A 15,105-nucleotide genomic window follows, 5' to 3' on the forward strand; every position below is an offset into this window, starting at 1 on the left:
ATATTTAGGTGTGTGAATATTTTCAGTTGCTCCGGTAGCTTTGGGTAATATATTTAGGTCTGCAAATTTTTAGTTGATTCAGTATTTTTTTTGAGTGTAAGACAGTAGGAAAGGCTCCTACTACATGTATATATAAACAAGCTGACAATGTTACATGTACAAGGGGTGGGGGGGTGGGGGGATGATAGGCAAGTGGTAAAGGTGGGGGGGGGTGGAGGGGGTGGTGGGTGGGAGGGGGGGGGTTGTGGAGGGTTTTACACCCCTAGGGGGGATCAACAAAGATGCAACAGTGTTGTCCACTAGATGTGCCTTGCTAGCTGGCACCCTAAGTCTAAGGTTGGAGAAGTCTCTTACAAATCTGCGTCTCCAAGAGTCTAGGGAAGGTGTCACATTCTCAAAGCATTTGTTGTTTCTTTCTTTCCACACACTCCAAGCTGCTACCAGGAAGATCTCCATGAACATCTTCCGGGGATGCGCCGTCTTCTGATGTTGCAACACCTCCAGTCTATGATCAAATGCAACCCATCTAATCCCTAACAGCTCCCAGCAACTTTGGCTAAACCCGCATCCAAAGAAGAGATGTTCAAGCGTCTCCTCCACATGACGGCCACACAACAGACAATCCAACGTAGAACCTATACTATAGTGTCTTCTTTTGAGCATATTTCTCGTGTTAAGCCTATCCATCAGTAAGAACCAACCAAACACCTTGATCTTCGGCGTGCATTTTGATTTCCACAGCCAGCCGAAAGCTGTATGGGCAACAACCCCCTTGAAGCAGAACCTACGATATTCCGACGTCTTGAAGTCGTCGGCTCCCCAAGTGCATGTCCACCTATCTGCATTAGGGTTGAGCATCCTCTCGCGTATTTCTCCCTGTAGCAGCTTGACTTCATCGTGAGCCTGCACCGAGAGCGGTAGCAAAAACATCTCTTCCAACGATTGCATGCTCAGGAAGTTTTGGACGGAAACATCTTCAGAGCTAACGAAAGAGAACGCCCTAGGGAATTTGTCTTCATATACGACATTGTTCCAATCATCTTTCCAAAACAGCGCGGACTGGCCATTGTTAACATGCACCCTGGTCACCCCCCTAAACAGAGGCATGAGTTTAATCAGCTCCCGCCACCAAAAAGATCCACACGGTCCCCGTACATGCGGCACCTCATCCGCATAATGTGTGTTCCAGATCAGTGAAACCCAGGGAACATCATGACGGTTATAGAACTTGTGCAGCATCTTCAGAAGCATGGCATCATTTTGTAGTCTGAGGCTTAGAACCCCAAGTCCACCATTATCTTTGGGTTTACACACCGCATCCCAGGCTGCAAGCGCATTGCTTTTAAATCCATCTGTCACCTTCTTCCTCCACAGACACCTCCTTCGTATCTTATCGATCTGTTCCACGATCGTCGGTGGGATCCGAAGAGTCCCCATGCGGAAAATGAGTAGCGATGTGATGAGGGAGTTCATCAGAGCTAGTTTGCCCGCATACGACATCATTGACATGGCTGGCATTATCTTCCTCTCTTCCTTACAAACCAACGGAGTCATGTCCAAAATCGTGGGTTTGGATGTGCCCAGCGGTAGACCCAGGTATGTGAATGGCATGGAGGCTCGCGCGCATCCGAAAATTGTCACAATGGTGTCGCTTTCTTTGGGGGACAGGTTGATGGGGACCAACGTCGACTTTTGATAGTTGATCTTCAGCCCGATGGTCGCAGCATAGTCATCTAGAATGCCCTTCATCTTAGCGGCTTGGACAGGACAAGCTGGCATCACAATGATCGTGTCGTCAGCATATTGTATCACCGGGAAATCCTCAGGTCCTCGAGAGTCGATGGGATGCGTAAGATCTCCATCAACCATCGCTTTGTTTATCACAGTTTGGAAGAGGTCTGCAGCCAGAACGAATATCAGAGGGGAGAGGGGATCTCCTTGTCTGACCCCACATCTACATGGGAACTGTCGCCCAGGGACTCCATTCAACAGCACCGATGATTTCCCTGAGGAGAAAATGCACTTGATCCAACTAATACATCTCGAGTTAAAATCCATATGTTTCATGATTTCGATCATCGCCGAGTGTTCAACCGTATCAAATGCTTTGGCAAAGTCAAGCTTAAGTAGCACTATCTTCTTCCGAGACACTTGGCATTGGTGAATATATTCGAATGCCCACGCCAGACAGTCATGGATCGATCTCCCCCGGAGGAAACCATATTGATTACGGTGCACAATCCACAAGATGATCTTCTGAAGCCGTTGGGCGAGGATCTTAGTAATCATCTTAAGGCAACAGTTAAGCAGCGTGATCGGTCGGTAATCATTTACTGTTTCAGGCAAGGTTGACTTCGGGATCAGTGTGATATATGTTGGGGAACGTCGCATGGGAAACAAAAAATTTCCTACGCGCACGAAGACCTATCATGGTGATGTCCATCTACGAGAGGGGATGTGTGATCTACGTACCCTTGTAGACCGTACAGCAGAAGCGTTAGTGAACGCGGTTGATGTAGTGGAACGTCCTCACGTCCCTCGATCCGCCCCGCGAACCGTCCCGCGATCAGTCCCACGATCTAGTGCCGAACGGACGGCACCTCCGCGTTCAGCACACGTACAACTCGACAATGATCTCGGCCTTCTTGATCCAGCAAGAGAGACGGAGAGGTAGAAGAGTTCTCCGGCAGTGTGACTTCGCTCCGGTGGTTGGTGATGATCTTGTCTCAGCAGGGCTCCGCCCGAGCTCCGTAGAAACGCGATCTAGAGGAAAAACCGTGGAGGTATGTGGTCCGGCTGCCGTGGAAAAGTCGTCTCAAATCAGCCCTAAAACCTCCGTATATATAGGGGGAAGAGGGGGAGCCTTGCCTTGGGGCTCAAGGAGCCCCAAGGGGGTCGGCCGAGCCAAGGGTGGAAGGTCTCCCCCCCCCCAAACCGAGTCCAACTTGGTTTGGTGGGTGGAGTCCTTCTTCCCTTTCCCACCTCCTCCTTTTTTTTTCTCTTTGATTTTCTTCCTATGGTGCATAGGGCCTTCTTGGGCTGTCCCACCAGCCCACTAAGGGCTGGTGTGCCACCCCCAAGGCCTATGGGCTTCCCCGGGGTGGGTTGCCCCCCCGGTGAACTCCCGGAACCCATTCGTCATTCCCGGTACATTCCCGGTAACTCCGAAAACCTTCCGGTAATCAAATGAGGTCATCCTATATATCAATCTTCGTTTCCGGACCATTCCGGAAATCCTCGTGACGTCTGTGATCTCATCCGTGACTCCGAACAACATTCGGTAACCAACCATATAACTCAAATATGCATAAAACAACGTCGAACCTTAAGTGTGCAGACCCTGCGGGTTCGAGAACTATGCAGACATGACCCGAGAGACTCCTCGGTCAATATCCAATAGCGGGACCTGGATGCCCATATTGGATCCTACATATTCTACGAAGATCTTATCGTTTGAACCTCAGTGCCAAGGATTCATATAATCCCGTATGTCATTCCCTTTGTCCTTCGGTATGTTACTTGCCCGAGATTCGATCATCAGTATCCGCATACCTATTTCCATCTCGTTTACCGGCAAGTCTCTTTACTCGTTCCGTAATACAAGATCCCGCAACTTACACTAAGTCACATTGCTTGCAAGGCTTGTGTGTGATGTTGTATTACCGAGTGGGCCCCGAGATACCTCTCCGTCACACGGAGTGACAAATCCCAGTCTTGATCCATACTAACTCAACGAACACCTTCGGAGATACCTGTAGAGCATCTTTATAGTCACCCAGTTACGTTGCGACTTTTGATACACACAAAGTATTCCTCTGGTGTTAGTGAGTTATATGATCTCATGGTCAAAGGAACAAATACTTGACACGCAGAAAAACAGTAGCAACAAAATGACACGATCAACATGCTACGTCTATTAGTTTGGGTCTAGTCCATCACGTGATTCTCCTAATGACGTGATCCAGTTATCAAGCAACAACACCTTGTTCATAATCAGAAGACACTGACTATCTTTGATCAACTGGCTAGCCAACTAGAGGCTTGCTAGGGACAGTGTTTTGTCTATGTATCCACACATGTAAATGAGTCTTCATTCAATACAATTATAGCATGGATAATAAACGATTATCTTGATACATGAATTATAATAAAAACTATATTTATTATTGCCTCTAGGGCATAATTCCAACAGTCTCCCACTTGCACTAGAGTCAATAATCTAGCCCTCACATCATCATGCGAATTACATTGTAATAAATCTAACACCCATACAGTTCTGGTGTTGATCATGCTTTGGCCGTGGAAGAGGTTTAGTCAGCGGGTCTGCTACATTCAGATCCGTGCGCACTTTGCATATATTTACGTCCTCCCCTTCGACGTAGTCACGGATGAGGTTGAAGCGTCGTTTGATGTGTCTGGACTTCTTGTGAAACCGTGGTTCCTTTGCTAAGGCAATGGCACCCGTGTTGTCACAGAACAAGGTTATTGGATTCAGTGCGCTTGGCACCACTCCAAGATCCGTCATGAACTGCTTCATCCAGACACCCTCCTTAGCCGCCTCCGAGGCAGCCATGTACTCCGCTTCACATGTAGAATCTGCTACGACGCTTTGCTTGGAACTGCACCAGCTTACCGCACCCCCATTAAGAATACATACGTATCCGGTTTGCAACTTAGAGTCGTCCGGATCTGTGTCAAAGCTTGCATCGACGTAACCTTTTACGGCGAGCTCTTCGTCACCTCCATACACGAGAAACATCTCCTTAGTCCTTTTCAGGTACTTCAGGATATTCTTGACCGCCGTCCAGTGATCCACTCCTGGATTACTCTGGAACCTATCTTCCATACTTATGGCCAGGCTAACGTCCGGTCTAGTGCACAACATTGCATACATGATAGAACCTGTGGCTGAAGCATAGGGGACGGAGCGCATATGCTCTCTATCCTCATCAGTTGCTGGGCACTGAGTCTTACTCAATCTCGTACCTTGTAAAACTAGCAAGAACCCTTTCTTGGACTGTTCCATTTTGAACCTCTTCAAAACTTTATCAAGGTATGTGCTTTGTGAAAGTCCTATCAGGCGTTTTGATCTATCCCTATAGATCTTAATGCCTAGAATGTAAGCAGCTTCTCCTAGGTCCTTCATAGAGAAACTTTTATTCAAGTAATCCTCTATGCTCTCCAAAAACTCTACGTTGTTTCCAATCAACAATATGTCATCCACATATAATATTAGAAACGCCACAGAGCTCCCACTCACTTTCTTGTAAATACAAGATTCTCCAACTACTTGTATAAACCCAAATGCTTTGATCACCTCATCAAAGTGTTTGTTCCAACTCCGAGATGCTTGCACCAGTCCATAAATGGATCGTTGGAGCTTGCACACCTTGTTAGCATTCTTAGGATCGACAAAACCTTCGGGTTGCATCATATACAATTCTTCCTTAAGGAAACCGTTAAGGAACGCCGTTTTGACATCCATCTGCCAGATTTCATAATCGAAAAATGCAGCTATTGCTAACATGATTCTGACGGACTTAAGCATCGCTACGGGTGAGAATGTCTCATCGTAGTCAACTCCTTGAACTTGTGAAAAACCCTTTGCCACAAGTCGAGCTTTATAAACGGTCACATTGCCGTCAGCGTCCGTCTTCCTCTTAAAGATCCATTTGTTCTGAATAGCCTTGCGGCCCTCAGGCAGTACTTCCAAAGTCCACACTTTGTTCTCATACATGGATCCTATCTCGGACTTCATGGCTTCTAGCCATTTGTTGGAATCTGGGCCCACCATTGCTTCTTCATAATTTGCAGGTTCATTGTTGTCCAACAACATGATTGATAAGACGTGATTACCGTACCACTCTGGAGCAGCACGTGGTCTCGTCGACCTGCGTGGTTCGACAGAAACTTGAACCGGAGTTTCATGATCGTCATCATTAACTTCCTCCTCAACCGGCGTCGCAACGACAGAGGTGTCCCCTTGCCCTGCGCCACCATCTAGAGGGATCAGAGGTTCGACAACCTCATCAAGTTCTATCTTCCTCCCACTCAATTCTCTCGAGAGAAACTCCTTCTCGAGAAAAGCTCCGTTTTTAGCAACAAACACTTTGCCCTCGGATTTGAGATAGAAGGTGTACCCAACTGTCTCTTTTGGGTAACCTATGAAGATGCACTTTTCCGCTTTGGGTTCCAGCTTTTCAGGCTGAAGCTTTTTGACATAAGCATCACATCCCCAAACTTTAAGAAACGACAACTTTGGCCTTTTGCCATACCACAGTTCGTATGGTGTCGTCTCAACGGATTTTGATGGTGCCCTATTTAAAGTGAATGCAGCTGTTTCTAATGCATAACCCCAAAATGATAATGGCAAATCGGTAAGAGACATCATAGATCGCACCATCTCTAATAAAGTACGATTACGACGTTCGCACACACCATTACGCTGTGGTGTTCCAGGCGGTGTCAACTATGAAACAATTCCACATTGTCTTAAGTGAGCACCAAACTCGAAACTCAGATATTCACCCCCACGATCAGACCGTAGGAACTTGATCTTCTTGTTACGATGATTTTCAACTTCACTCTGAAATTGCTTGAACTTTTCAAATGTTTCAGACTTGTGCTTCATTAAGTAGACATAACCATATCTACTCAAATCGTCAGTGAAGGTGAGAAAATAACGATACCCGCCGCGTGCCTCTACGCTCATCGGACCACACACATCGGTATGTATGATTTCCAACAAGTCACTTGCACGCTCCATTGTTCCGGAGAATGGAGTTTTAGTCATCTTGCCCATGAGGCATGGTTCGCACGTGTCAAGTGAATCAAAGTCAAGTGACTCCAAAAGTCCATCGGCATGGAGTTTCTTCATGAGCTTTACACCAATATGACCTAAGCGGCAGTGCCACAAAAATATGGCGCTATCATTGTTAACTCTAACTCTTTTGGTCTCAATGTTATGTATGTGTGTATCACTATCAAGATTCAATATGAACAATCCTCTCACATTGGGTGCATGACCATAAAAGATGTTACTCATAGAAATAGAACAACCATTATTCTCTGACTTAAAAGAGTAACCGTCTCGCAATAAACAAGATCCAGATATAATGTTCATGCTCAACGCAGGCACTAAATAACAATGATTCAAGTTCATAACTAATCCTGATGGTAACTGAAGTGAAACTGTGCCGACAGCGATTGCATCAACCTTGGAACCATTTCCTACGTGCATCGTCACTTCATCTTTCGCCAGCCTTTGTCTATTCCGCAGTTCCTGTTTCGAGTTGCAAATATGAGTAACAGAACCGGTATCGAATACCCAGGCACTACTACGAGAGCTGGTTAAGTACACATCAATAACATGTATATCAAATATACCTGATTTTTCTTTGGCCGCCTTCTTATCAGCCAGATACTTGGGGCAATTGCGCTTCCAGTGACCCATACCCTTGCAATAGTAACACTCTGTTTCAGGCTTAGGTCCAGCTTTGGGTTTCTTCGTCGGATTGGCAACATGCTTGCCACTCTTCTTTGAATTACCCTTCTTGCCTTTGCCGTTTCTCTTGAAACTAGTGGTCTTATTCACCATCAACACTTGATGATCTCTACGGAGTTCAGACTCTGCGACTTTCAGCATCGCAAACAACTCGCCGGGAGACTTGTTCATCCCTTGCATGTTGTAGTTCAACACAAAGCCTTTATAGCTTGGCGGCAGTGATTGAAGGATTCTGTCAGTGATAGCTTCTTGCGGGAGTTCAATCCCCAGCTCAGCTAGACGGTTTGAGTACCCAGACATTTTGAGCACATGTTCACTGACACACGAGTTTTCCTCCATCTTGCAAGCATAGAATTTATCGGAGGTCTCATACCTCTCGATCCGAGCGTTCTTTTGAAAGATAAACTTCAACTCCTGGAACATCTCAAATGCTCCATGACGCTCAAAGCGACGTTGAAGTCCCGGTTCTAAGCCATACAAGACTGCACATTGAACTACTGAGTAGTCCTCCTTACGTGCTAACCAAGCGTTCTTAACATCCTGATCAGCCGTAGCGGGTGGTTCATCTCCTAGCACAGCATTAAGGACATAATCCTTCTTCCCAGCTTGTAAGATTAGCTTAAGATTACGAGCCCAGTCTACAAAGTTGCTTCCATCATCTTTCAACTTAGCTTTCTCTAGGAACGTATTAAAATTCAGGGTGACTGTCGCGTGAGCCATGATCTACAACACAAATATATTCAAAGTGGACTTAGACTATGTTCAAGATAATTAGAGTTTAACTTAATCAAATTATTTGCTAAACTCCCACTCAAAAAGTACATCTCTCTAGTCATTTGAGTGGTTCATGATCCACTTACACTAGCTCAAGTCCGATCATCACGTGAGTTGAGCATAGTTTCAGTGGTAAGCATCCCTATGCTAATCATATCATCTATATGATTCATGATCGACCTTTCAGTCTCATGTGTTCCGAGGCCATGTCTGCACATGCTAGGCTCGTCAAGCTTAACCTGAGTGTTCCGCGTGCGCAACTGTTTTGCACCCGTTGTATGTGAACGTTGAGTCTATCACACCCGATCATCACGTGGTGTCTCGAAACGACGAACTGTAGCAACGGTGCACAGTCGGGGAGAACACAATTTTGTCTTGAAATTTTAGTGAGAGATCACCTCATAATGCTACCGTCGTTCTAAGCAAAATAAGGTGCATAAAAGGATTAACATCACATGCAATTCATAAGTGACATGATATGGCCATCATCACGTGCTCCTTGATCTCCATCACCAAAGCACCGGCACGATCTTCTTGTCACCGGCGCCACACCATGATCTCCATCAACGTGTCGCCATCGGGGTTGTCGTGCTACTCATGCTATTACTACTAAAGCTACATCCTAGCAAAATAGTAAACGCATCTGCAAGCACAAACGTTAGTATAAAGACAACCCTATGGCTCCTGCCGGTTGCTGTACCATCGACGTGCAAGTCGATATTATCTATTACAACATGATCATCTCATACATCCAATATATCACATCACATCGTTGGCCATATCACATCACAAGCATACCCTGCAAAAACAAGTTAGACGTCCTCTAATTTTGTTGTTGCATGTTTTACGTGGTGACCATGGGTATCTAGTAGGATCGCATCTTACTTACGCAAACACCACAACGGAGATATATGAGTTGCTATTTAACCTCATCCAAGGACCTCCTCGGTCAAATCCGATTCAACTAAAATTGGAGAAACTGACACTTGCCAGTCATCTTTGAGCAACGGGGTTACTCGTAGCGATGAAACCAGTCTCTCGTAAGCGTACGAGTAATGTCGGTCCAAGCCGCTTCAATCCAACAATACCGTGGAATCAAGAAAAGACTAACGAGGGCAGCAAAACGCACATCACCGCCCACAAAAACTTTTGTGTTCTACTCGAGAAGACATCTACGCACGAACCTAGCTCATGATGCCACTGTTGGGGAACGTCGCATGGGAAACAAAATTTTTCCTACGCGCACGAAGACCTATCATGGTGATGTCCATCTACGAGAGGGGATGTGTGATCTACGTACCCTTGTAGACCGTACAGCAGAAGCGTTAGTGAACGCAGTTGATGTAGTGGAACGTCCTCACGTCCCTCGTCCGCCCCGCGAACCGTCCAGCGATCAGTCCCACGATCTAGTGCCGAACGGACGGCACCTCCGCGTTCAGCACACGTACAGCTCGACGATGATCTCGGCCTTCTTGATCCAGCAAGAGAGACGGAGAGGTAGAAGAGTTCTCCGGCAGCGTGACGGCGCTCCGGAGGTTGGTGATGATCTTGTCTCATCAGGGCTCCGTCCGAGCTCCGCAGAAATGCGATCTAGAGGAAAAACCGTGGAGGTATGTGGTCGGGCTGCCGTGGAAAAGTCGTCTCAAATCAGCCCTAAAACCTCCGTATATATAGGGGGAAGAGGGGGAGCCTTGCCTTGGGACTCAAGGAGCCCCAAGGGGGTCGGCCGAGCCAAGGGGGGAAGGTCTCCCCCCCAAACCGAGTCCAACTTGGTTTGGTGGGTGGAGTCCTTCTTCCCTTTCCCACCTCCTCCTTTTTTTCTTTTCTCTTTGATTTTCTTCCTATGGCGCATAGGGCCTTCTTGGGCTGTCCCACCAGCCCACTAAGGGCTGGTGTGCCACCCCCAAGGCCTATGGGCTTCCCCGGGGTGGGTTGCCCCCCCGGTGAACTCCCGGAACCCATTCGTCATTCCCGGTACATTCCCGGTAACCCCGAAAACCTTCAGGTAATCAAATGAGGTCATCCTATATATCAATCTTCGTTTCCGGACCATTCCGGAAACCCTCATGACGTCCGTGATCTCATCCGGGACTCCGAACAACATTCGGTAACCAACCATATAACTCAAATACGCATAAAACAACGTCGAACCTTAAGTGTGCAGACCCTGCGGGTTCGAGAACTATGCAGACATGACCCGAGAGACTCCTCGGTCAATATCCAATAGCGGGACCTGGATGCCCATATTGGATCCTACATATTCTACGAAGATCTTATCGTTTGAACCTCAGTGCCAAGGATTCATATAATCTTGTATGTCATTCCCTTTGTCCTTCAGTATGTTACTTGCCCGAGATTCGATCGTCAGTATCCGTATACCTATTTCAATCTCGTTTACCGACAAGTCTCTTTACTCGTTCCGTAATACAAGATCCCGCAACTTACACTAAGTCACATTGCTTGCAAGGCTTGTGTGTGATGTTGTATTACCGAGTGGGCCCCGAGATACCTCTCCGTCACACGGAGTGACAAATCCCAGTCTTGATCCATACTAACTCAACGAACACCTTCGGAGATACCTGTAGAGCATCTTTATAGTCACCCAGTTACGTTGCGACGTTTGATACACACAAAGTATTCCTCCGGTGTTAGTGAGTTATATGATCTCATGGTCAAAGGAACAAATACTTGACACGCAGAAAAACAGTAGCAACAAAATGACACGATCAACATGCTACGTCTATTAGTTTGGGTCTAGTCCATCACGTGATTCTCCTAATGACGTGATCCAGTTATCAAGCAACAACACCTTGTTCATAATCAGAAGACACTGACTATCTTTGATCAACTGGCTAGCCAACTAGAGGCTTGCTAGGGACAGTGTTTTGTCTATGTATCCACACATGTAAATGAGTCTTCATTCAATACAATTATAGCATGGATAATAAACGATTCTCTTGATACAGGAATTATAATAAAAACTATATTTATTATTGCCTCTAGGGCATAATTCCAACAATATAGCCATAGTTGAGGGATTCTAGGTTAAGCGAGCCCTTGTGGAATTCATCACAGAGTCCATAGAAATCGTATTTGATGACTGACCAGCAAGGCTTCAGAAACGCTCCATTAAACCCATCTGGCCCTGGTGCTTGAGCCGCTGGCATTTGTTTGACAAGTTCATCAATCTCCGATCTCTCAAAAGGAACGGTGAGTGCATCAAAGTCGATCTCTGTTCTTAGAAGCGATGTGAGGTCGAAGCGTATGTCAGGTGGTCTAGACGCACCCATTCTCTCTCTGTATGTGTCAAATAAGACAACCTCTTTGTCCTTGTGATTCTCAACTACGTTGCCATCCATAGTTTTAAGTGTAGTTACGCAATTACGTCGATATCATTCGGTAATATTTTTAGTTTGTCCTTCTGCTTAATATTTGTTCATGTTGAATACTTTTTTAGGTCGACAGAGATGTCTGATTTAGTGAAGTAGGTTTTTACTATGGCCCCGATACTGGCCAAACAAATGAGATGGGAGTTGATCTGAGTGAATTTCAGTACATTGAGGTGACAATGACTTCCCCTGGAACATGGTCTGTTAGTCAGTTGACAGAATGGCTAGCAGGATGTCTAGGGTTAAATACTAAAACACACACCGCCGGTGTTCATGCATCATGGACCCAATCTAGTTCAAAAAAACCTCGTATTTGAAGCAAATAGAGCGTGACTCTGAGTGGGTGCGCTGGTTACAAGCTTGCGAGGGCAGGGGATGTAATCATCTTGCCTTAGTGCTCCCCGTCGTGAAGCACATTAGTGCACCTCAAGCCGAGGGTGGTTACGATTATGGCCAGAGCAGGAAAGGGATGCATGGTTCAATGTCAAATTATGTGTCCCATACTGGAGATGATGTTTACAAATCAGGACAGAGCAGTCAACTAGGAGGAGGAAATGCCAATGATTATGGCAGTGGCGAGGCAGATGCTGACAAGATAGATGCGCACATGCAAAACTAGATGGAATATGAAGATAGATATGGTGATATTGCCGATGATTCCAATGAGTCGGACGAAGAAGAAAATGCTAAGGAGGTGAGTGATCCTGCATCATGGAGTCAACACTTCTCATCTACAATGACCATGAAAGATGGTCATGATTCTGCCTGGCAATATCACCAGAACAACATTGCGATGTGTGCCATGTATCCAAACAAGCAAGCTCTGAAGGATGCAACCATTGGTTGGGCAATGTCCACGCAAAGGGTTTTTGTAGTTGATATGTCAAGTCCGAGATACTTGACAATGGTATGCAACAACCTGGGTTGTCACGCGAAGGTGCATGGCTATCTCCCTAAGTATGGCACAAGGTGGGTGATCAGTGACTTAGTTCATCACACTTGTGTTATTCCCTGTATCCCTCAAGATCATCCTAACCTTACATCCACGCTCATTGCTCGGTTGCTTTACAGCGGGATAGTGGAGAGCAAAGCGATGGAAGTGAAGGCTATCCAGACATAAGTCTTCGTCGGATTTAAGTACACAATTTCTTATGGCAAGGCTTGGAGGGCTAAGCAGAGGACACTTGAGACCAGATTTGGTTTGTATTTTGATGCATATGACTAGTGTCCGGCTTCTCCACACACTGCAGGACCGGGGTCCAAGCACCTATGTCGACATCCAAGACTGGTTCATGCCAGAGTTCCCAACTATGAGGGTGGTACATCGTCTCTTCTTCTTTTTCGATGTGTGCATCAAAGCTTTCAGACATTGTCGACCGGTGATATGTGTAGATGACACTGTTCTCATTGGCAAGTACAAGGGTGAGATCCTGACCGCCATTGGTCAAGACGGCCAAAATCAAGGCATCCCACTAGCATTTGCTTTTGTAGAGAGTGAGAACATTGAAAATTGAACATGGTTCTTTAGGGAATTGAAAATAGGAGTTGTGCATGATAAGCTAAATGTGTGCATCCTTCATGATAGGCTTGCATGTACACTCAGTGCGATAAAGACATTGTCAAACCCTGGTCCTAATGGACAAACTCCATGGCAGGACTTGCATAGCCGTTGGTGCATGTGCCATCTCGGGGCCAATTTCTTCTCGCACTTCAGAAATAAAAACCTCATGAATCTATTCAAGAAATTGTGCAAGCAGAACCAGCTATGGAAGTACAACTTAATACATAATAGACTTAATGTTTGCATGCACAGACATGTTACAGATAGAAGAGCTACACGAGATGCAGCTATGAGGGCACATGTTGAAGCAGTAGTTGCACATTTAGCAACAGGATCAGCTGCCGTGGAGGAGGAGCCTGATGGGCTTTGTGACTTGCGAGGATTTGACCCACCTGGTGCTGGGAGAAGGCTTGGGAGGACAATTAAAACCTTTGATCAGTGGATAGAGCATGAGCCTCTAGAGAGGTGATATCTTCTGCATGACACACATTGTAATGCCCCAAGTGTAGAACCTTCCCTTTTTGGACCTACTTCATGTGGGACCACCTTGTCAGAGATTATGATGTTAAAGTTGATGCCATGATTTCATGTGTGTTCCTTGCTATTTCCTTCTCATGCATGCATGCATAGCATATCATATCATTTCATGTGTTAGGTGTTGGTGCATGTGGCCATATGACTCCATGTGCTGTTTTTAATCTTGTGGTCATGTATCTTGTGATTTCATGTGTTGAGGCATATGTTATGATGTGGTGTGAAGTAACGAGAGGGTGGTGCTTGGCATCAATTACAAACCCCCCTTGTGTAGTTCCAAACCTTTTTATTTATTCTTTTTCCCAAGTTCAAATCCTTTTGCTCCTATGTTGTTATAAAAATGTTACACCTTTAGAGCATTTTAGTTGGTATGTGGGTATGAAGCAGAGGGGTTTTTAAACTTATTTTGTTTGGGGATTTTCCTTTATTTTCAGATTATTTTAATCTGATTGACAATTATTTTTAGTGTTAAAATATCATTTTGGTATTTTAAGAATTTGGGGCATAATTCCCTTGTGCCCAGGAGTATTTGTTTCTATTTTTTCTTAGGCCTTAGTTTTTCTTGGGGTTTTATTTGCTGAGGTGGAGTTTTTAAATTGGCAAGGGCCAGGCTCCCTCTTCTCTCCCTGGCGTGGTGGCCCAACTCCTCCCCGGCCCAAGCCCCCTCGCGCAGCGCAGCCCACTCGCCGTCCCTCTTCTTCCTCGTGGCGACGTCATGCTGTACGATCAACGCTCCACCACTGATCTCCCTTCCCATCGATCTGGTGGCTCCAAGCTCGCCTCCCGAGACGTTATAAGCAGCCCCCGGTCTTCCTCCTCCTCCGTAGGGTTCCTTCTCCCCCTCCAGTGCGCCGCCACCTTCCCCATCTCTCTTCCTCCCCGCAGGTAAGGTCTGCAGGCTAGCAGCAGAGAGAGAGAGAGAGGGAGGAGCTCGCCGCGTCTACCCCGTGTACGTCGCCGTCCGGCGAGTCCGCCATGTCCAGGAGCTCGGGGTTTGGCCCCGCGTTCCATTCCCGTTGTCGGTAGGGTCGGGGAGCGACCACACCGACGAGCACGAGCCCGTCTTCGCCGCGAACCCGGTGGTCTCCTCCTCTTCTTCGGTTCTGCGGATCAGCAGGAATTACTTAGGCTCCTTCTTCCTCTCCGGCCAGCCTCCTCCTGCAGATCGGCCTCCTACTTCCTTCTCTAGGTGAGGACGTCGTCCCCCTTCCTTCTTCCTCCCTGGTTCGGCCTAGGTCCGAGGTAGTTCATCGTTTTCCTTCGCGTTCGTTCGCTGTTAGAGCAGCAGCGGTAGAGGCTTGATGTTTGAGGTAGTAGATGCGCGTAGGTCGCAGATTAGTAGG

The sequence above is a fragment of the Hordeum vulgare genome, chromosome 4H, assembly GCF_904849725.1.
Source record: "Hordeum vulgare subsp. vulgare chromosome 4H, MorexV3_pseudomolecules_assembly, whole genome shotgun sequence".
Lineage (NCBI taxonomy): Eukaryota > Viridiplantae > Streptophyta > Magnoliopsida > Poales > Poaceae > Hordeum > Hordeum vulgare.